This window comes from Protopterus annectens, chromosome 15.part0, assembly GCF_019279795.1.
Source record: "Protopterus annectens isolate FY-2018-M chromosome 15.part0, PAN1.0, whole genome shotgun sequence".
Lineage (NCBI taxonomy): Eukaryota > Metazoa > Chordata > Ceratodontiformes > Protopteridae > Protopterus > Protopterus annectens.
Window position 1 is genome coordinate 508,541,985 of NC_056749.1, and position 21,827 is coordinate 508,563,811.

The following is a 21,827-nucleotide window of genomic DNA, read 5'->3' on the forward strand; positions in this document are numbered from 1 at the left end:
AATAATTTGGTAAGCATGAAGCATCCTTCTTGTTTTGATATCCAGTCTATCCAACACTTTTTGGGGCCAGTCAATCACTCCAAAACTATAAGTTAGGACAGGAAGAGCAAACTGATTTATAGCTTGGATCTTTTTCCTAGATGTCAATGCTGTTTTCAGGATTAATTTATGTCTTCTAAAGTATTCCTTACTGAGTTTTATTTGCATTTGTTCATGTTTTACTGCTAATCCTTCATCAATTCCCAAGTATTTATACACTCCCTCTTACTCAAGTTCTTTTATATCACATTCTTATCCCAAACTGATGTTTTCCTGGTGCTGCAGTTTTCCTTTTTTAAAGGTTGCTTTTGCACATTTATCAAGACCAAATTACATTCCAATATCATCTGAAAATTTTTGACAACCTGCAGCTGTGGTTTTAGTTCCTCATCTGATGAGCTATACAGTTTTAAGTCATCGACAAAGAGAAAATGAGAAGTCATTAGACTTTGGTGTTTTCTAGGAGCCAAATTGTAGCCATGACCTAAGCTGTTAAGTAAACAGCTTAATGGATTAATGGCAATGCAGAATAGCAACGGTGGCAAAGAGTCACCCTGGAATATCCCCCTTTGAATTTTTATCCCTAGGTTAATAATCTGTCCCTTATCATGGCTTAATTTCAAAGTGGTCTGCTACTGTTTCATGGTTACTGTCCATTTTACTGCGATGGTCCATTATGAGTACTGTTATGTGCAGTAATTCTGGCAACCAAATGAAAGGATAGACATCAGTGCATTTTTTTCCTGTTCATGTTTCCCTTAAAGTATGCTAATGTTTGTGATATATTCTGTCTTTTATAAACAAACAACATTTGCTACACAACAGAGTATAATGAGAATCATAGTTAATATCAATATACTTTAATACACCGTCTATACCACACACACAAAGTGTAGGAATAGGCAAGATAACTCCATAATTACGTGTCTTAATTGCATCAACAGAAATCAAGAAAAAAAACAGATGTAGCTCCACAGCATGACAGAAAGAAAATAGAAATTCACAGAGCAAAAACCTCACTGTGACCTCACTAAAGACGTCATATTATAGGAAATGTGTTTTTGCACTTTCATCTTAAAACAAAAAAAAGAATAGTGAGTTAACTATGTATAATCTGTATAAAGAAGACTCCCAGGTGCCGACATACTCTGCTGAGGGGAAGGTAACCCAGGATCTAATCATAGTATTCTACTGCTGCATAGCAAGGAGTTTCAGCTGTACCTGACTATCACTTTGCTATACACACTCACCAGGTAGTGGGTGAATGAAACATATTCATATCAAGAGATAAAGTTTTCAATGAATCTGAAGCAGGAAGGAAAAAACAGAACCTTGATGCATGGCAGATGCAAATTTTTGCTGCATCTCCTTTAGTCCAACAGTCAGATCCATGTCCTTATGAAGGTACATAGGAGTCATGATGTAAACAGTGCAAAAAAAAATGTTATGCTAGCAAACAGTAGCATAAGGTATTAGGAATTAGGATGCAATGGTTTTATAGATGAAAGGGTAAACTGTATTTATTATTAGGAAACAGAATATTAACGTTATGATTTCTTATCTGAAAATCAGTTTAAATTAGTCTGTGAATTAGTTAGTTAATAAATAATGCACTATTTTCCTTATGAGTGTAGCCATAAAGTTAAAAACATAATGTGAGACACTACAAGATTATAATTTTCTTAGTATGCCTATAACTGTATGATCTAAGTAAAAGCTGACATGATCACATACTGTCACATTGAATTTTATTGATACACTATTACAGTGTCACTTTGAACTAAATTGTTATAGCAGAATAAGTGTCAGGAATTAAAAAAAATGCAATGTATCATCTTGCCAAAAGAGTAGATTGCATCACAGTAAAGTTTTTACTTGTATTCTGATAGAAAATCAGCACTTTTCCCAGTACAATTATAGAACAGGTTCATGTGACTTGTAGTTTGTTCAGTGATGCAGCTAATAATTTCGCACATAAAAAGAGGGGTGAGAATTTATACGGAGTGCTAAACTGCTAAATATTTGAATCAGCTCAATAAATTTTTTTTTTTTTTGTGCAACTCAAATTATTATACCTAGAGGATATGTTTTATTTAGTGATAACTACTGAACATACATTCACACTTAACCAGAAAGTAACATTTTCAGCCCGAGTTTTTTGGGAAAAAAATCAAGCATCTGAAAAGCAAATGTGCTTACCCTTCAAAAAGTACATGTTCTTGAAACACATTATGTGTACTCCAATATGCATAGGCAATTATTGTACTACAGAGTAGAAATAAATCTTATATTAAAAGACAACCAAAAATAAATAGTTGATAAATTGAAATTCTAGCCATTCTACAGTACCTCACTCCTTTGTAAAAAAACAAAAAAAAACAATAGTTTTGTACTGCTGCATCTAATGATTTCAAATTGCATTTGTGCATGATCATAATAACTAATTTTACTGATTTGAAAATGTAAACATTTTTACATGTCTGAGAAACTTGAAAAAGTTATGTGCATAAAGCTATGAAGTTTCAGTACCTTAATGCAGACAAAAATAAATGTGTGTTTCATATTAATGTCATTACTTACCTCCCGATTCATATAACAAATAACTTGAGGTCTTTTGTATATGATATAAAAAATATGATACAGAAAGGAAAACTTTATTTTTATTTGTTTTAAACGAGTTATTACTTTGGACTTTATTTTAGAATAGGTGAAACAAATGAATTCCAGTCAAATGGATTTTGTTTCCATGTTCAGAAATTTGAAAGTTCATATACTCATGCTGAATGATCTGATTGCAAGTAGGGCCATATCACTGGAACATACATGTGTGGATATTGTTCATTTCTATGTTTCTTAACATGTAGCATTTGTGCACACTAAGAACAGCTGCTAAGGCAAGGACATCCACTGAGCAATAATGGGAAACACTCTAACATAAATAGCATAAATCTTTCAGTTATTCATGCAATCAGTAAATAAAATATTTGCTTTTTGAAGGTTGTACATTTTAAAAGAATTCAAAAGCTAAAATGCAAAACATTATTCTCTAAGAACACTGACTGGGAGCTTGCATTCTACAGCATCACTGTGCACAGTACATCTGGTTATGATCTAGTCTCTGTTCGTAACCACATTATTATGTGTTCAAGACATGGATGTTAAGAAATTCACCTCAAGAGCAAAGCTTGAGAGGTAAATCTTGACATCCTTGTGAAGAACACGTAATGTGTTATGATCACGAAGACCTGATTGTAATTCTTTGTAATGCACAGAGTCTTATCTACTCCATGTACTATCAGTTACAAAAGAAAAAAAAACAGAACGTATTTTACCAGCTTTGAGCACTTAAAGAATGCTGTTGCACTGACAGCAAGAAAGGAAAAAGTCAGGGACAGTTTTTAAATACTACCCTAATTTAAATTACAAACTGATGCTTGTAAGCTTTTGCTGATATATGAGGGAAGATGTTTAGGGTCCGCTAAGCATGGATGAATGTCTCTTCCCTACTACCTGACCGCAATAGCACTTAGTTTGTGTGTAACATTTGTTACACACCTCTGAAAATGTTGTTATAGTTGGGTCTTGCGATACAGTAGTACATGACAGGTTTATCTTTTTTCCGATTCTGGAACATAATCATGGTGCTCCATGTATTACAATTCTAATAACATTTCACCTATATTTCCTTATAACGAAAGTACATTAATCTTCAAGCTAATCAAAGCATCAAATGGATGTCAAAGTCAGGAACAAGCATAGTTACAAAGGGGGGAGCCTCTGGAACCCCAAATGGATGCCTTTTCCAACACATTCTTCTTCACTTATATATACAAAATCTATGCTAACACAACTACAGAGAAAAGACAAAATTTGAAAACGTGGTAGTCACTACTGGCATGCTAATATTAACTAATAAAACAACTATTCACTTTTAAAAAGCATCAGCAAGTTGCCACATTGAGAAACAAAATTTGACTAGTTTAACTTCATCCTCATGCAGAGAAACCTCTAACAACTCCCTAGGAAAGGTAATAAAGAACAAAGTTTGAAAAAAAAAACCACTATAAAAAAATCAGTCTGTTTACCATTTTGGTAGCTTTGTATACGAGTAGTAAACATGATATACTTAAACTGATGAATTCTTACTAGTTAAAGAAGATAAATACACCTAGTCTTTTGTCATGTGTGGCAAATATAATATATTTCCAGAATGTCTTTGTTCATGGATTTATAAGTCATATTATGGCCATCTATCTGTATGTATATATGGTTGAAATTGGAAAAAGTGGATGAATAAATGTGCATCTTTTCCTTGCTTTGCAGCCTCACTGCTGCTTTCCATGAGAACTGGATTACAGCAGGTTTTGTGAGTTTGCCCTTACCCTGCTTTCGTGCTGTCTTAAAGATGATATATATAATTAGCAAGGGGTGGTGGTGGTACAGAGGGTCTTGCCCTCATGCAATTTTATAAAGCTCAGTCATCTAGATTTGCTCTAAAATGATCACTTTTTCATTCAGTCTTTGACCTGTTCAGTACTTGATAATAGTGTTTTAGCTATAGTGGCACAGTGGTGCAGCAGTTGTTAATGTTGTCGCCTCACAGCAAGAGGTTCTCTGGTTTGATTCTTGGTAGGGGTGCCTTCTGTGCAGAGTTTGCATGTTCTCCCTGCATTCATGTGGGTTTCCTCTGGATACTCCGGTTTCCTCCCACATTCTAAAGACATGTCTGGAGCATTTCTCCCTGGGCCTTCGCTGAAAATAGGTGCTGTCCTATTCGGACTTTCCCAGTCAACAAATATTAAATAAATAAATAAATAAAAATAAAATACATTTGTTACTGGGAGAGTCCAACTGGACACAGGTCCACTTTCAGCGGAGGCCCAGGGAGAAAAGCTCCACATTAAGTATTATTTGCATTATACTTTTAAAAAACATAGCATTTAAATATAGACATTAGTCCAGTTAAGGATGCAAGACAAGAAGAAAAGAGATGTAAAACAGCTGTAGAACATAGTACAATTTTAAAATATGGTGAAATATACTAAACACGGGGGTTATATTGTTTAGTTTTGCTTTAATATTGCTTAGTAAAACAAAAGCAAGTGGGGGGATTTTCCCCAGACACCCCCCTAACTATATATTTTAACTCCAGGGTTGCACTACAGTGGGGAAGGTGGCATATCCCATTTACTTGCCAATAATACTTGTCGGTCAAATGAAGTGTCGGTCAAATGGGGTCGGGCAAATGGGTGTCGGTCAATCAGAAGTTAGGGCAAATGAAGTAGATCCATATATATATATATATATATATATATGGGTCTATATCATTTCACCGAAAATCCATTTCGCTTAAAATTCCTGACATAGAGTCCAAATTGCCGAAAATCTATTTTACCAAAAATAGTACTGACAGTGTCCATGCTCTTTTCCCCCACTGTAGTGTGATCTCGGAGTGAGAATATTAATGTGGGGGGTGTGGGGGGGCACAGTCCTCCACAATGGGGGGAGTGGGGGGCATAGCCCCTCCACCTACTTAGGTTATGAACTACTTACTTACCTTTTTCATAGGCACTGGACAATATAAAACAATACTAGACAATATGCCCCCCACACCCCCCATTGTGGGGGGATGTGCCCCCCACACACCCTCTACTTTAATATTCTCACTCTGAGATCGCACTACAGTGGGGGAAAAGGGCATAGACACTGTTAGTACTATTTTTGGCAAAATGGTGTTTGGCGAAATGACACTGATCTACTGTAGTGCGGTCTCAGAGGGAGAATATTAAAGTAGGATGGGTGTGGGGGGCACAGGGGGGCAAAGCCCCCCTGTAAAAAAACGTAAATGTAGTGGTTTTTTTTTTTTTTTTTTGACATGGCTTAATGAAAGCTCTTTTTCAGTTAAAGCGCTTTCGTTAAAGTGTGTTCAGTGGTTATGGATTCAGACGTTTGATCATTCCTAGATCCGTATATATATATATATATATATATATATATATATATATATATATATATATATACAATGCTTTATGTATAGACACAAGTTTCATGTCAAAGACAGCCTCATTATTACAAGTTATATGGTTGTATATATGTCCAAACCTATAAAAAATATAGATGGTGACTATACATCAGTATGTGGTAAAACATCAAAATGCAAAACATTAAAGATAATCCCTCATGCTCTGTGTATTCTTCAAGAGCAGGCTACAGAAATATGAATTTTTTTATGGGGAAAACCACCCTGTTCCCATCCACACTCCCTGCTAATTCTATATGTGCTAACTCTGAGAGCACAGAGTTCCTGGTGAAAGGAAATATTCCTCTGCTTGGAGATTGGCAATCAGCTGGAAATGTTGACCATATTCACCTGCTGACCAAATAGTATCAACCTACTGGCTGTTGATGCTATACTCCATTTGATGTAAAAGAGTACACCCATAGATATATAGCTAGATAGACAGACTGATAAATGGATGGATATATAGCTAATCAGATAGATATTCTAATTATATGTCCAGATTTAACAATTTTCTGCAAATGGCCACTGCCATTTACGTTCATAGGTTCATAGATTAGTACTAGGCTAACTGCCCTTGTTGGCCATTTCAAGCCTAGCCAATTACCCCATATGAGAATCAAACCCTGCACCTTTGTCTGTAAGGTAAACACCTTAACAATTATGCCATCCTCCCACCTAGCTTTGATATAAACACCGGTTCGACTATTTTAAACTGATGTTCACCTCTGGAATGTCTATCAGTACTTTTAGTTCTTACATGCAGTAAACATCATGCAAAAAATGTATGAAATGTGCTTGTTAAAAATGCACATACTTAATGTCTTGATTCTAACAGAATGGAAGGCTAGCAGAAACAAGTAAAATTATTTCAAGCCTGCATAAACTTAAGCACTGCTGGGTATTTTTCTGCTGGGTGAGGAAAGTAAACATATATATATATATATATATATATATATATATATATATATATATATATATACATATATATATATATGTGTGTGTGTGCCTGTGTGTGTGTGTGTAATTTTTTTTTTTGTCTGTGACTTGCTGATAGAGTTGCTTTCTGTTTTACCTGCTCCATTTTCTTTTCTAAGAAATCTGCTTGGTCAATTGTTTTGTTTTGTGTAACACTTAAATTATGTATGCTGCACATTTCACATCTTTTTTTCCATTTGTTAAACTGTCTTTTGAGTGATACTTAAATACATATTGAAGTTCTCGGCCTTTGTCCATTCTAAAAAGACTTCAAACCTTCTTAAACTAAAACACTGCTTGTGATTCCCTGCTCCTTTTTTGCCCACTCACTGTCCCCTTCATTGATTAACCTGGTGATTCTAAGCTGCTCATCCCTACTTTAAATTGAGTTTAATAAGCTCCTCCCTTTCTACACTAATGTTGATATCTTGAATTATTTATTTGTCTTTCCCTTGTACTTATATTGAAAAAGTGCATTTTGCCTCTCATTTTCTGTTCTACTGATTTACTTACTCCAAATTCATTATCTAGCCAGCTGCTAGATAAAGTAGTGTATTTTTAGTTTAGCAAGCACTGTTTTTTACATCAAGAGGTCAGTGGATTTTCCATATAGTGCTCTGGGAGGTAGCCTGGTCTGTTTAGGTTGGGGAAACACTTCAGAATTCTGCATGTAGTGTTATTGTCTGGGGGGCTTATTAAACAGCTTATCTTGTTTTTAGTACCTTTATAAATTTTGTACAATTAAGTGGCCCTTGACTGATTTATGCAAAGTGAAGTACTTTTATTGAATAAACACACTTTTGTTAGCTGTTTAAAGTACACTCCTTTATCCATATCTTTACATTTGTTTGTGGTAGCATTTCACCCCAGATACTGCTTTAGTGTGCTTTTACATTAGGAGGACTGGGATTATTCTTTTAGTGACATTAGGTTTATCTGAGCCGGGAAACACAAAGGGGCTCTAAGTATTTTTGGACTTCTCTTATATATTGTGACTATACCTTAGCAGTTTAAAAAAAAACTGCACGTCTACTGCTGCTTTAAGTAGTTAATGCAGTGTATTACATTGTATCTGTTAGTTGTAGAGCTATTGTAGGTAATTTGTGTGATCTTGTCACACTTGAGCTCCAAACCAGCTATTCTACATTAAGAAAGTGTTTTTCTGCACCCTTGTGGCAGAAGAGTGCTGCTCTAACTTGTCTGAGTTGGGGATTGCTGGTGGAAGGCTTACTGTGTTCTTTCCTGATTGGTAATTCACTTAAAACTTTTTGTCTTTGCCCATATTTAAGCTTCTCTTTTGTGTGGTGCTGTTCTTTGTGCAGTAGCTGCTATCAGTGCCCTGTGTAGAAGCAAAAGCCTAGAAACTCAGATTATTCTAAACAGCTGTCAGTGAAACCCTTCCAAGCTTTTCATCTGCTCTAGGAGCAACTCAGTTGCAAACTGAGCAGAGGTGTCTTATTGATCATCCTTAGCCTACACAAAATATAGGTTCCTCATGTAGTCTTAGTGCTACAAGCACATTCCTGTCAAATTATCCCATTCCCTTCCATAATAAAACGTGACTATATTAGAACATCAAGGTTTAAAACCTTCGAATGTTCTAATATCGAACCCTACGGAGCGAAAGTTTAAAATATCGAAGCAACAGAAACCCAAATTCTTTCCTAGGAAAAGATTTTGGTTGTCCGTTTCTGTTGCTTTAGTATTTTCAGCACTGTGGTGGAAAGTTACGGGTCAACTTCAGGTAAGTGTGCAATTGTGTGGATGTGAGGGTTAGGGCGGGTTAGGTGAGTTAGGGTTAGGGCGCGGGTTAGGTATGTGTGCGATTCTGTGGACATGAGGGTTAGGGCAGGTTAGGTAAGTTAGGGTTAGGCAGCGGGTGAGGCAAGTGTGTGATAGTGATGGACCTTAGGGTTAGGGTTTGGGTTAAGGTAAGTGAATAGTTAGTGGTGTGTGTATAATTTAGTATAGGGTTAGTTGTAAGATTTTTAGGTGCATGTGTGTGGATTGCTGTTTGTTTGGTGTGCTTGTGTTGTGTGTATGTGTTTTGGAACAGCAATTTTTTTCCCTAGAAAAAAATCACTGTTCTGACAGTTCGAGATTGTAAGCTTTCGCTTACATAGGGTCGATTAATCACCGTTCGCTTCTTTAAGCGGTCAGTGATCTAATATAGACCCAATTAAGAGTCTACTATCACAGACATGCAGTTTACCATCATCTCTCTGTTCAGCCTGACAGACAAGGGCATCCTGATGCAATGTAGCAATTGTTTCATGTACATTAACAACCACTTACTTCTGAAATAAACAAATACTTTATGTGAGAGATGTAGTTATAGTATGAAATTGGAGACAAGACTCTTACATAAGGATAAATTGAATGCCAGGCAGGTTGTTTGCGCACAGAAACTTCACAGACTAAATAAGGACAGGGCACATAAACCCACATATGTGGAGGTACTCACTAGTAACTCACCAAAAGATCAGAGGCCTCGCAAACAGAAACCACTGACACATATAATAATGCAAAAACAACCGCAACACATAATAATACACAGACCAGTGTTTCTACCAATATGCCCATAAGGGTTAACACCACAAAACCTAATGAACTGGTCATAGGTGACTCCATTGTTAGAAACACAGATGTTCCCCTCACAAGGCTGAATAATGGAGTGGGTTACAGTTTGCTGCCTATCAGGTACCATGATCCATAAAGTCACTCAACCACAAGTACTGGTATGACCTTGTCATAGTCCATGTTGGGATGAATGACTTGAGACATACCTCACTGGAATATATTAAGGGAGACATGTGGGAACTCTCAGATTATGTGTCACAGGCAGGTATAGACTTAGCCTTCAGCAGCATTCTACCTTCTCCAAGGATAATGTCACAATACAAACAAAAAATGATTGACTTTAACAATTGGCTTAGCTTTGGTATCTTTTCAAGGTGATCCAATATCTGTCAACCTAAGAAGACATAGTCGACAGGCCATGCTGCTTTGCCAGAGATGGTCTCACTTGTCTTTTCTAGGCTTTTGGATACTGGCAGAGCCATTAGCCATCCCTATTGTGCCTTTTTTAGGCAGTGTCAAAATAACCAACCTCCTGACATAACAAAATCCACTCTAAATAAACTCAAGGTACTGCTGCTTAATGCACGGAGGCTAAACAAGAAACTGCACTCCCTGGAACCAAAGGAGAAGGTGTATCCATCCCTATTAAGGATAAGTAAACACCTAGACTGGTTAAACAGTATGACTGTCTTGAGCTACTCCATGTCCAATTAACTATAGGCAAAGCCCCGTACCATATCATAGCTAGCTATAGGTCCCCACCATGAAACAGGAAAAGCATACTACTTACCTGGACTTACTGGACTCACTTGCTATACAGCCCAACACCGTACTCATGGATAATTTTAAATATTCTACCATCAACTGCAAAACATACATGACCACAAGCATGTTGGCTCAGAGGTTCTTGGACATTGTCAGTACAAATGCTGTGGAACTGCTAGTCAGCACCCACGCAGGAGGCTCAAATGTCCTAGAAATAGTCCTCGCAAACATGGGAGAACATTACACCTCTCCACCATGTGATGTCTACCCTGGTAAGATCAGACCATAAATCAGTCTTGTTCAATGTAATTATATGATCAGATAACCCATCAAGCTGAAAAAACAAATTACTTCCTACTAAGTGATGGTATAAGAAGATTCAAATCCCCCTCAAATGCAGATAACACAGACTCAGATGCAGAGATGTTCAACAATGCCATGTATAGCCACTAAAGCAGTTGTGTAGAATTGGCTGTACCTGACTGGATTAAAACCACGTCTTGCCAAAATAACAAGCCACCCTGGTAGACTTATAGTATAAAGAGGCTATACAACAAGAGAAAGAAACTAATGTCCAAGAACAAGAGGGAACTGGCTCTGCAGAGGAAGAAATCTCCCTGTAGCTTAAAATAAATTAGAGATCTTGTCCTGCAAAGCTAATTATGAAGTAAAAATAGCCTCCCTAGCTAAGGATAACCACAAGGTATTCATTAACTATGTCCAAAATCTAAAAGGGAATATGCAACTGTGTTGAACTGGTTGTGGATCACACCACCCATACTCAACTGGAGGGAATAGCCAACCTGTTAGCTGACAGATTTTGAGCAAACTTCACCCCCAGTCCTTTCCAGTTATCTCCCAAAGTATACATGCCACCATTCCTCAGCCTATTATCTCAAGAGAGCAGGTCATATCGGAACTTTCCAAGGCCAGACAAAGTACAGTTGTATACACTTACCATAAATGTAGATGTTCGAGTGTATTCACTGTTGCAGTCCTGAGCATTGGGATTTCCTGCCATGAAAGCCCTTGGCCGTCTTGACTACCAGAGAAAACTCTTTTTGCCTCCCAGGCTGGCCAAAGCCCTAAATGTCAGTATGCTCAGGTGTAAAGGAAGCCAGGCTGCATCATCCCTTCAGTATATTCTTGACCCCCTCTAGGAGGATCCCAAAGTGTACCATAGGTGAGCCAAGGTGAGGGAACCTAGGGTGGTCTGGGGTAGTATCCCATGGCTATTTTAGTTGATTTCTTGTAGGCTTGTAGGCTGAGAGGTAGGAGGGAGGGAAAGAAGACTTCAACAGTGAATACACACAAACATCTACATTCATGGTAAGTGTACACATCTGTACTATGTTCTTTATGTTTCATTGTTGCAGTCCTGACTTTTGGGAAGATTCCCAAAGCTTTATTGAGGGTGGAAGGAGATCATGGAGAAGAGAGGGTTCCCTGCAGGACAGCAGATGCAAATCCTGCTCTACACTTAGAAAAGACTGCCAGGTGGTAGTGCCTTGTGAAGGTATGCACAGAAGACAAGGTGGCTGCCGTTTAAATTGTCTTCAGTGGGGACCCCCTTAAGGAAAGCTGCAGAAGTAGCTATGGCCCTAAATGAGTGTGACCTAATCAAATCAGGGGGATATTTGACATGATGGCTGTAACAGAATGAAATGCAGTGGAATACCCACTTGGAAACTGTCTATTTAGAAGCTGTCTTTCCTTCAGAGCCAGGGGCAAAAGTTATAAACTGCTGGTCTGATTTCTTCGATGATTTTGTCCTGTCTAGGTAGAACTGTACCATTCTGTGTACAACCAAAGAGTGAAGTATTCTTTTCCCTCATTTATGCAGCTGAAGAAGAAGGTAGGTAGATTAATGGCCTGATTTAGAGACAGATTTGTGACCATCTTATGCATGAAAGAAGGGTTAATTCTGAGGGAGACCTTGTCTTTATGGAAGATAATGAGAGGTTCCACTGCCATTAGAGCCTGCAACTCTGATATCCTCCTGGCTGAAGTGATAGCCAGTAGCAGGGTATTTTTCATGTAAGAAACTTTAAAGAAGCATTAGCTACAGGCTCGAAAGAAGGCAAAGTGAATTTTTCTAGGTCATAGTTGACGTCCCATGGAGGGATGGGTTTCCTCCTGGGAGGTTTAATGTGAAAGACACCCCTAAGAAATTGTTTCAGCAGGGGGTGTGAAAAAGATAGGAGGAAGTGTAGGGATGTGAGCAGAGATGGCTGAGGCATGTATTTTAGTGGAGGAACAAGAGAGACGTTTATCCACCAGACTGACCTTGGGCTGCAGGATGGTTGAAATGTTAGCTGAATTTGGTGCAATGTGGTGCTTCTGGCTCCAAATAAAGAATCTTTTCCATTTGGCTGAGTAAGATTTTCTAGTGCTAGGCCTTCTAGACTGTTTTAGAAAGTTTTTCACCTGCTGAGTTAAGTTGGTGTTGCATCTGGGTGATGTGGAATTATCCAGGCTGAAAGGCTGAGAGTCTGAAGTTTGGGGTGCACAATCCTCCCCTTGTTTTGGGTGAGGAGGTCTACCATCTGTGGTAACAGCCAAAGTTTCTGATTGATGAATTCCAGGAGGAGTAGAAACCAGTGTTGTTTGGGCCAGACTGGTGTTATCAGTATGGCCCTTGGACCATCTTCTCTTATCTTTAGAAGCACTCAAGAAGGAAGAGTCAAGGAGGGAAATGTGTAAATGAATAAGTGAGTCCATGGGAAGGAGAAGACATCTGTTCTTCATACAGATGTCTGCCATGTTCTGGTACAGATTTTTTTTCAGGTGAGCATTATCTTTACTATCGCAGTTATGCTACCTGTGGGAACCCCCCCCCCCCCATTTTACAGTTATGTGCTATGAGTTGTAGCCCGAGAGAGTGTGCAGTCTCCCAGACTTGCATTGCTAGACAGCAGAAGGCATAGGTATGCATGCCTCCCTGCCTGTTTATGTACCACATGACTGTGGTATTGCCTGTTTGTACTACCAGGAACCCTGGTATCCATATTTTTTTGAAGGCCAGTAAACCTTTTTGTACTGCTAAAAGTTCTTTCCATTTTATGTGTTTCCTCCTGTACTGAGTGTTCCATATTCCTTGTGTTTGGAGGTGTTGGACATGGGCCCCTGGTTATATAAGAAGCATCCGTGGTGAGGGTTTGATGCTCGGGTGTGAATTTGAGGGATAGAACCTGATTTTAGGTGTAAGCTTCTACTCACCATGCAAACGCCTGTTTGAGGTAAGGTATCAGCCCTATTTGGTGTCCAAGCACTGTGAGCTCTGGCACCACACTTTCTTAAGGTACCACTGAGGCTTTCTCATTTGCAGCTTGGATAAGCATACCATGAGGATACAGTTTGGCATGTATCCCAGTGCTCTAAGGCTGTAATGCACTGTTTTTCCTGGATTTTTTAGAAGTAGTCTGTCAAAAAGGTGACTCTGCCTGGGGAGAGGAAGGCCCCCTGATGTGAAGTGTCCAGGAGTGCCCATAGGAAAACTATTTGTTTGGTTGGGACAGTGATGGATTTCTTGAGGTTTAATGTGAACCCCAGTGAAGTTAGGAAGTCCTGTGTGAATTTCAGTTCCTTGCCAATCTTTGACATATCTGTAGCTAGTATCAGGCAATTGTCCATGTAGGAGTAAATCTAGACCTCTTTTGGTCCTGCAGAAAGTAATAGCAGGAGCCAAGCACTTCTGAAAACCTTTGGAGCGTAGAAAATACAAAAGACAGTGCTCAAAATTATAGTGACTGTAGCTTGCTCTGACAAAAATAAAGCTTCTGTGTGACTTTTCTATGAGACTGTGGAAATAAGTGTCATTTAGATCTGTTGGGACCATGAAGGTCTGAGGGGTTATTATTGGTAGTAATTTCTGAAGGGTCAACATTTGGACTTTTGTCATCCTGAGAAATTGATTCAAGCTGGACAAGTCCAGTGTGGGATGCCTAGAACCTTCCTTTCTTGTGACTATGAATAACCTTGAGTAAAACCCTTTCCCTTTTTATTCTTCTGGAACTGGCTCCACCTCTCCCTGGAAGCACAAAATTTGATTTTCTTCAAGAGCCTGTGATTTTTCATTTTGAGGTACATCTGCATAACCTGAGTATTTTAAACGCTCTTTGAAAGTGAGTTTGTAAATATTTGAAATAATGTCTAGAACCCACTGATCCCAAGTGATGTGGGTCTAGTTATGATGGAAAAGTGACAGCCTTCCTCCTAGTTTTTGGGTGGGAATGGGAGGGCAGAGCAATGAGATAGTCGTAGTTGTTCTCTGGCAGGGGATTGTGGCTTAGAACTCCCTTGCCTATGAATTTCAGAGGTCCATTGCTTTGATCTTTGCTGCTGAGGTCTGCCCGGGGGTTCTATCCCTCTGAGGCTTTTTCTGTTTACTCTTAGGTTGGGTGGGAAAGGACCAATGCTTAGCAGGGAAGTTCATGCTGAAACTAGGAGGTTGCACTTGCAGAAAGTCCTTTACTGTTTTCATAGACTTGACATTGTCCTTCATCTTTAAAGGACTGCTTCTGCTTTAGGGCCAAAGAGACAGTCTTTGCCTAGGGGTGCATCTAAAAGGCTAGCCTTTACATGATCAGGAAGAGATTGCTTCCTAAGCCAAGCATGTCTCATAATTATTGATCCAGTGAATGCTGACCTGCAGGAGGCCTCTATGGCTTCATACCAACAATGCAGGGAATGTCTAGCTACCTGGTAACCGGAGTTACACAGTTCTGAAAGTCCCTTGGAAATATTTTTTTTGTCCTCTAGGTCTGATATATTTTATTTAAATTGATACAAAATGGTCTGCTGGTATTCAATCATATGGAATTAACATTCAAGGGCCCTCATAGTTAGAGGGGCAGAAGTGTATACTTTCTTTCCAAACCTATCAAGGGCCTTACCTTCTTCATCCATAGGCAAAGGGTTCCTGGAGGAACTGGCTCTAGCCCCTTTTGACCCTGGATTGACTACTTTTGGGTCAGCAGAGGGGTTCTTAAACAGATATTTATGGGAGTCTTGTACTCTGTAAAACCTGTCTGGTTTTCTAGGGGTGGGGGAGTAGGAGTCAGTATTTAAGGAGGCATCCTGGAAAACATCCTGCACCACTTCCAAAATGGGTGGAATAGCTAAGGGTTTGTGTTCAGGGACGTCCAAGAACTCCCTAACTCTCTTTTTGGCCTGGGGGTATTCTTGTGCCTCCCACTGAAAATTCTGGCTCATAGCAAGGAGGGTCTCTCCAAACTTTAGATGCTCTGCTGGGGAAGCAGTGGGAAGATTTTCTTCTGAATCAGATTCCTCATAGGATGGAAGTGTAAGAAGGGCCTTCCTCTTATCCAGATTCCTCCATATCAGAATCATCTTCTGATTGCAATGGGCCTGGAAAAAATTCAGGAGGGTTTTTTTTTTTTTCTTGGGGGTTATATCCCTTGTGGTCTGTGTAGCCCTTACAGTGTTAATTAATCCTTCAGCCATTTTGATCAAATCCTCTTGGGATCCCTGTAACTGGGAGCCTGTAGGCCTAGAAGAAGGCCCTCCCACATTGCCTTTCTTTGGAGTGGCTTTGGCCTTAGGCCTAGGTGCGTCTGCTCTGGCACCTGACTCTCTCGGTTGAAAATATACCATAGTAGGCCTGGGCCTTGATGCGTCACCAGTTTGTAAGCATTCATCAGAAGCTGTGAGCTGCTGAGTGGTCTCGGACCCAACTGATGAGCAAAAGGTATGTGTTGCAGAAGTAGAAGGGACTGTTGGCATGTCTGACTCCAAATGGGTCTCAACAGAGGTCTTGGGTCACTGTTTCAAAAGTTGAAGGGGGATGCAAAAGTGCCTCACCCTCCTCAACAATCAGAAGTCTAGTAGGAGAGTCAGAGGGTGAGTGATTGTCCGAAGACCTTAGCTTATGCTTCTTTTCTTTTTTGCACTTATGTAATTCAGGTTTGTGACAGTTGGATGATGCCATCAGATGTGATTGTACAGATTCCTGTCTCAGAAATTATGCTAAGAATTTGGCCCTATGTCTAATAGTTATAGCATTAAACATAGCACAGAAATGACAGGGACGTTGTGGTCTGGGCATAAACAAGTGACACAAAGCATATAAAAGTCTCTGTGTAAGATTTGTTTAACACAGCAAAGTCAATTATTTACTTTGACACGAGTTAAAGAAAAAAGAAAGGAGTTTCCCATCTGGGTACTTATCTGTCTGACAACTTCTCTTTGGGGTGGATAGACAATGCACCTGTACACTGCTTCAGGCTCTGGTGGCAAGAAATCACTGAAATGATGACACGGGCTGGCTCCCTTTATACGTGGGTGTACTGACTTCATCCCAGGTTGCTTTTTAAACAACTTAAAATGTGAACGAGCATACCCACCTGGATCCCTGTTTAACCACACCCTGTGAAAGATTAGTTGTGTAACATCTTACCATAACTATAGATGTCCTTCTCTTCTATATTTTGCAGTATTCATAACATGGAGGAGTTTGCTGCCAGCTGACTCATATGTCTGGCCATTATACAAAAGTCTAACACTTCTGTAGGGTACAACCGACATCGGACATAACACCGGTCCTAAGTCAGACATAAAATGACATTGGGTATAAAGTGGACATCAGCACGTATCAGTCCTCAGAAGTGAATGCCGCAAGCAAAGCACCAGCCTGATCCAAGGTGAGGAAGCACACCACCAGTAAACAGGCAAGTATCAGGGGGAAGGCAGTGGGGAAATAATACTGCAACATATAGAAGAGAAGGACATCTACGGTTATGGTAAGATTTTACACAGCTATTCTATGTCCTTCTATTCATATGCTGCAGTATTCATAACATGAGGGAGAATACCAAAGCTCATGCAGAAGAAGAACTGGGCAGAGGAGCAGTAGCATGCTCTACAAACCAAAATAGCCCCTGGAAAACCAGCTCTGGACCTGGAAATGCCATCTAACTTGTAGTGTTTTATTAGGGTAAGTACAGAAGACCAGGCAGCTGCTTTTAAGATAAAATGGGTGTCTAGACCCTTGAAAAAGGCACCAGAGAAAGATACAGCTCCAGTGGAATATGCCCTAACAGGTGAGGAAAGAGTCTTCCCATGGGACACATGACAAAAGGAAATAGTTTGGGAAATTCAAGTGGAAATAGTCTGCTTGGAAACAGGCATACCCAGGGACTTGGGTGATAGGAAAAAAAAAAAGACAGTCAGATTTCCTAATTGGTTTGGTTTTATCCAAATAATATCTGAGTTGCCTGTGCACATCTAAGGTGTGTAGGATCCTCTCACTAGAGGACTGGGGAGAAGAAAAGAAGGAGGGAAGACTGATTGACAATATTTTTACCACCTTGGGCATAAAGGAGGGGTTAGTGGGTGAAGAGACCCTATCCTTGTGGAAAACTGTGAAGGGAGAAGAAGACATCAGAGCCTGTAGTTCAGAAACTAGTCTAGCAGAAGTAATGGCCATGAGGAGAACTGTTTTCCACGTGCAGTCCTGCAGAGAAGAACTTATTGGCTCAAAAGGGGCCAGGGTAAGTTTTTCCAAAACTTAAGATCCTGAGGAGGAGGAATTGGTTTCCTTGGTGGTCTAATATGAAGGACACCTTTTAGGAAAAGTTAAACTTCTAGTCTGAAAACTAATGGTGGAGACATAGGCAGACATGCTGAGAAAGCAGAAAGATGAGCTTTTACTAAAGAGTATGGTAGTCCACTCTTCAATAATTCATACAGAGAGGACAGAACCACTGGAACATCCACCAGTGGTGGTTGCAAATCCTGTGAAAGACACCAGATAGAAAATCTTTTCCCTTTGGAAATATAGGATTTTCTAGTGTTGGGTTTTCTAGCGTCCTGCAGAACTTGCAGCACGTCCTCAGAAAAAAAGGTGTCTGAAAGGAATCAAAACCCAGTCACCCACAGGTTCAGTTGTAGAGTTGACATTTGTGGGTGTATTATAGATCCCTTGCCCTGTGTAAGTAGGTCCATTATGTGGGGTAACTTGTGATGTTTGCTCTTGGCTAAAAGCAGAAGAAGGGGAAACCAGTGCTGTCTTCATCAAAAGGGAGTCACCAGCAAGATTTTTGGTTGCTCCTGTTGAATCTTCTACAGGACCTTTTGAGAAGTGGGAAAGGTGGGCATGCATATAGAAAGATTCCCTTCCAAGTAAAGGACAGGGCATCCTCCTTCAATGCCAGAGTATCAGGGACTCTGGCACAAAACTTGGGAAGTTGTCTGTTCATAGGGGAGACAAAAAGATCTACTGAGGTGTACCACATCGATGGACCATATCCAGAAAAACATCCCTGTGTAATATCCATTCATGGGACTGAGTCATAAACCTGCTCAATGTGTCTGCCACAACATTTAGAAGTAAAGAAATGTAAGCCACCTGGAGGGTGAGCTGACTCTGGGAGGCTAACTACCAAGCTTGGAGAACCAATATGCACAGGAGATAAGACTTTCTTTCTCCCTGCTTATTGAGATACCAAAGGACTGTGGTACTTTCTGTAAACCATGTTATGGCACCTGGGAAAAGGAAGGGTTTGAATATTTGTAGAGTGAAAATAGGGCCCTCATCTCCTTTATGTTAATATGATGTTAATATGCTCCCTTTTCTGAGAGGGAGTCCACACATCTCTGACCATCCATGAAGCAAGGGGTCCTCCCCATCCCAGCTAAAGTGTCTATGTACAGCTCCTGAGTGGGAAGAGTGACTGCAGGTTTAATCCTGGATTCCTTGAAACCTGTGGAATCCACCAGTGAAGCTCCTTTTTCAGGCAGGGTAGAAGAGGAATAACAAACTGTTCTCAGGAACCACTGGAATGTCCTCATGTGTAACTTGGCTAGTGGTAGCATGGGAATAGTGGATGCCATTAAACCCAAGATGTAAAAAAAAAACTTCCTGTCAGTTGGGGTTGCAGAAGTAAGAGAGCCTGCAAGTAGGATGTGAGGGACAGGACCTTTTCTGGTGGTACAAAAGCCAGCAATCTGTCTGTCTGGATCCTGCATCCTAGGAAAATGTGGTCTTGAGAAGGAACGAGGCTAGATTTTTGGTAGTGATAGTGAAACATAGCCCCTCCAGAAGTGACAACATGAAGAGAAGATTCTCCTGAAGGGTGTCTGGAGTCCAATTATGGGATTATTCAGGTATGGGACAATTTGAATGCCCTATAGCCTGCAGAAGGCTATGACAGGAGCTAAGCATTTTGTGAAGATGATCTGACTGGTGGCAGAAATGTTATAAGGATTGGTATGTGCCAACATCTGCTTCATACGCAATGTCATTTCATGACTGACATAGGATCAGTGCTATGTGCAATGCCGCCTGTACCCTACAGTAGCATTAGACTTTTTTATACTGGCTGGACATACAAGTCAGCTGGAGGCAAATTTCCCCATGCTATGAATACAGCAACATATGAATAGAAGAACATATGTCTATGCTCTGTCAAGGAGGACCATCAACCTACCCTGGGAATTTATAGGCCCATAGGTTTGATTAGCCTCATCTGCAAGGCCATGGAAATATTCATCATAAACTTTATTAACAAGGACATAGGTAATCTCCAAACTCTGGACTCAACCCAGTTCAGATTCATAAAGATAGATCATGCCTGTTAGACATGGTGACTTCTTTGAGAAAGTCACCAAGGCCCTGGACAAGGGAAATACAGTACATACCCACTACCTTGACTCAGTCATGGCATTTGACACAATCCCCCACTCAGGTATTATAAAGAAACTCTACCAATTGAGAATTAACCCCAACATTACCAGATGGGTAGCCAATTAGCTCACCGACATGACACATACTGTCAAAGTGGGTGACTTCATCTCTAGCAAAAGATGAGTCACCAGTTGTTGTATCACAGGGTTCTGTGCTTGGGCCCTTACTGTTTGGAATTTAATTTTCAGAAGTCCAGGCAAACTTGGACAACCTGTGGCTGACCAAGTTCACTGATGACTGCAAATTGGGAGCAATCGTTGAGTCCCCCCAACAAAGTTAATGTACTGCAGACAGGGTTAATGCAGACAATGCTTGAATTTAATTTTCAGAAGTCCGGGCAAACTTGCACAACCTGTGGCTGACCAAGTTCACTGATGATTGCAAATTGGGAGCAATTGTTGAGTCCCCCCAACAAAGTTAATGTACTGCAGACAGTTTTACTGCAGACAATGCTTGATGCAAAAGCCAAAAACAAAAAGTTATTTGCAAAAAGGGTAAAATCCCTGTTAATTACATTATAGACAGACCCAGTGGTATGTCATCTGGGTATTCAGGTTGATAATCAGAACTATCTACAGTAATAAAAAATCCTTCTTTGTTGCACATCTTATAAGTAAATCCATTGCATCTAGATCTAAGGATATTATAATTCCATTATATTCCACCTTCATCAAACCAGTAACTGAGCACAATGTTCCCTTTTACTTGTACCTCACCAGATACCTGCAACAACTGGAGAAACCACAGATGTTTCTCATCAAGAAATTAGAGGGTTTAAGTTGACTGTGATATCTTGAGTGGATGTTTCTGCCACACTTGGACTTGGGGATGAGTAGTAGATCTAAAATGTTATGGTCAGTAGAAGCTCTGTAAGGAAGGCAGAGATCACCGCTCAGTAGCCTGAAAAGACGGGCAAGGCTTTGAGACTATCTTTGTAGCTTGTGTGATTTAGGCCGCTGTTTTTCATGGTAAGAAAGCATTGTGGTCAATTAGTTGTGTCATGTGTTTGGACACGTACATTCCCCAGGTAGAATTAAACTCAATGATCAGCATAATGAGTGCAGAATATAGTGGAATGATCACCTTCTCAGACGTAGAAGACCCACCCTTAGTAATAAGCTGCTTACTGAAAATTACTTCCTTTAAACAATGCATATGTGGGGATTTAATGACAGCTCAATTTCCACGAGTTCCCAGGCCCCTTATTGCTGGGTAAGTTTTCCTGGATCTGTTGTTGATATGACAGTTGCAAGAATAGCATGTCTGCCAAAGTAAATTGTTATAAATTTGTTGTCATTTCGTTTTAGGCTGTGGCTTTGACACCAGTTATTTGTTTGGGAAAGGTTTTCCTGAAAAATCTTGGTATTTCCTGCATATCTTATGATGGGACCAAGTTTACAGTCATTTGAAAATTTGGGTCAGCCATAAGCCTTTAAAAATAGCTTCTATTTCCAAGAAGTAGATGGCAAAGAGGACTTTTCCAAAGATGGATCCCCAAGGTACACCACAAGTGTCAAGTCTTTTGTAGAAGGTAGATCCACCCACCCACCCTAATTTCCTGTATTCTATTTGTGAGACACTTTGCTATCCAATAAGTTAAACAGGGACACAGGGATTTACATTTAGCTGGATGAGTCAGAGATGGTGTTGAACACATTTCTGAGGTTTAGATATGCAGCATTTACACATTTTCCCTCATCCAATGCTTTGGATACAGAAGTTAAACAAATTAACTGGCAT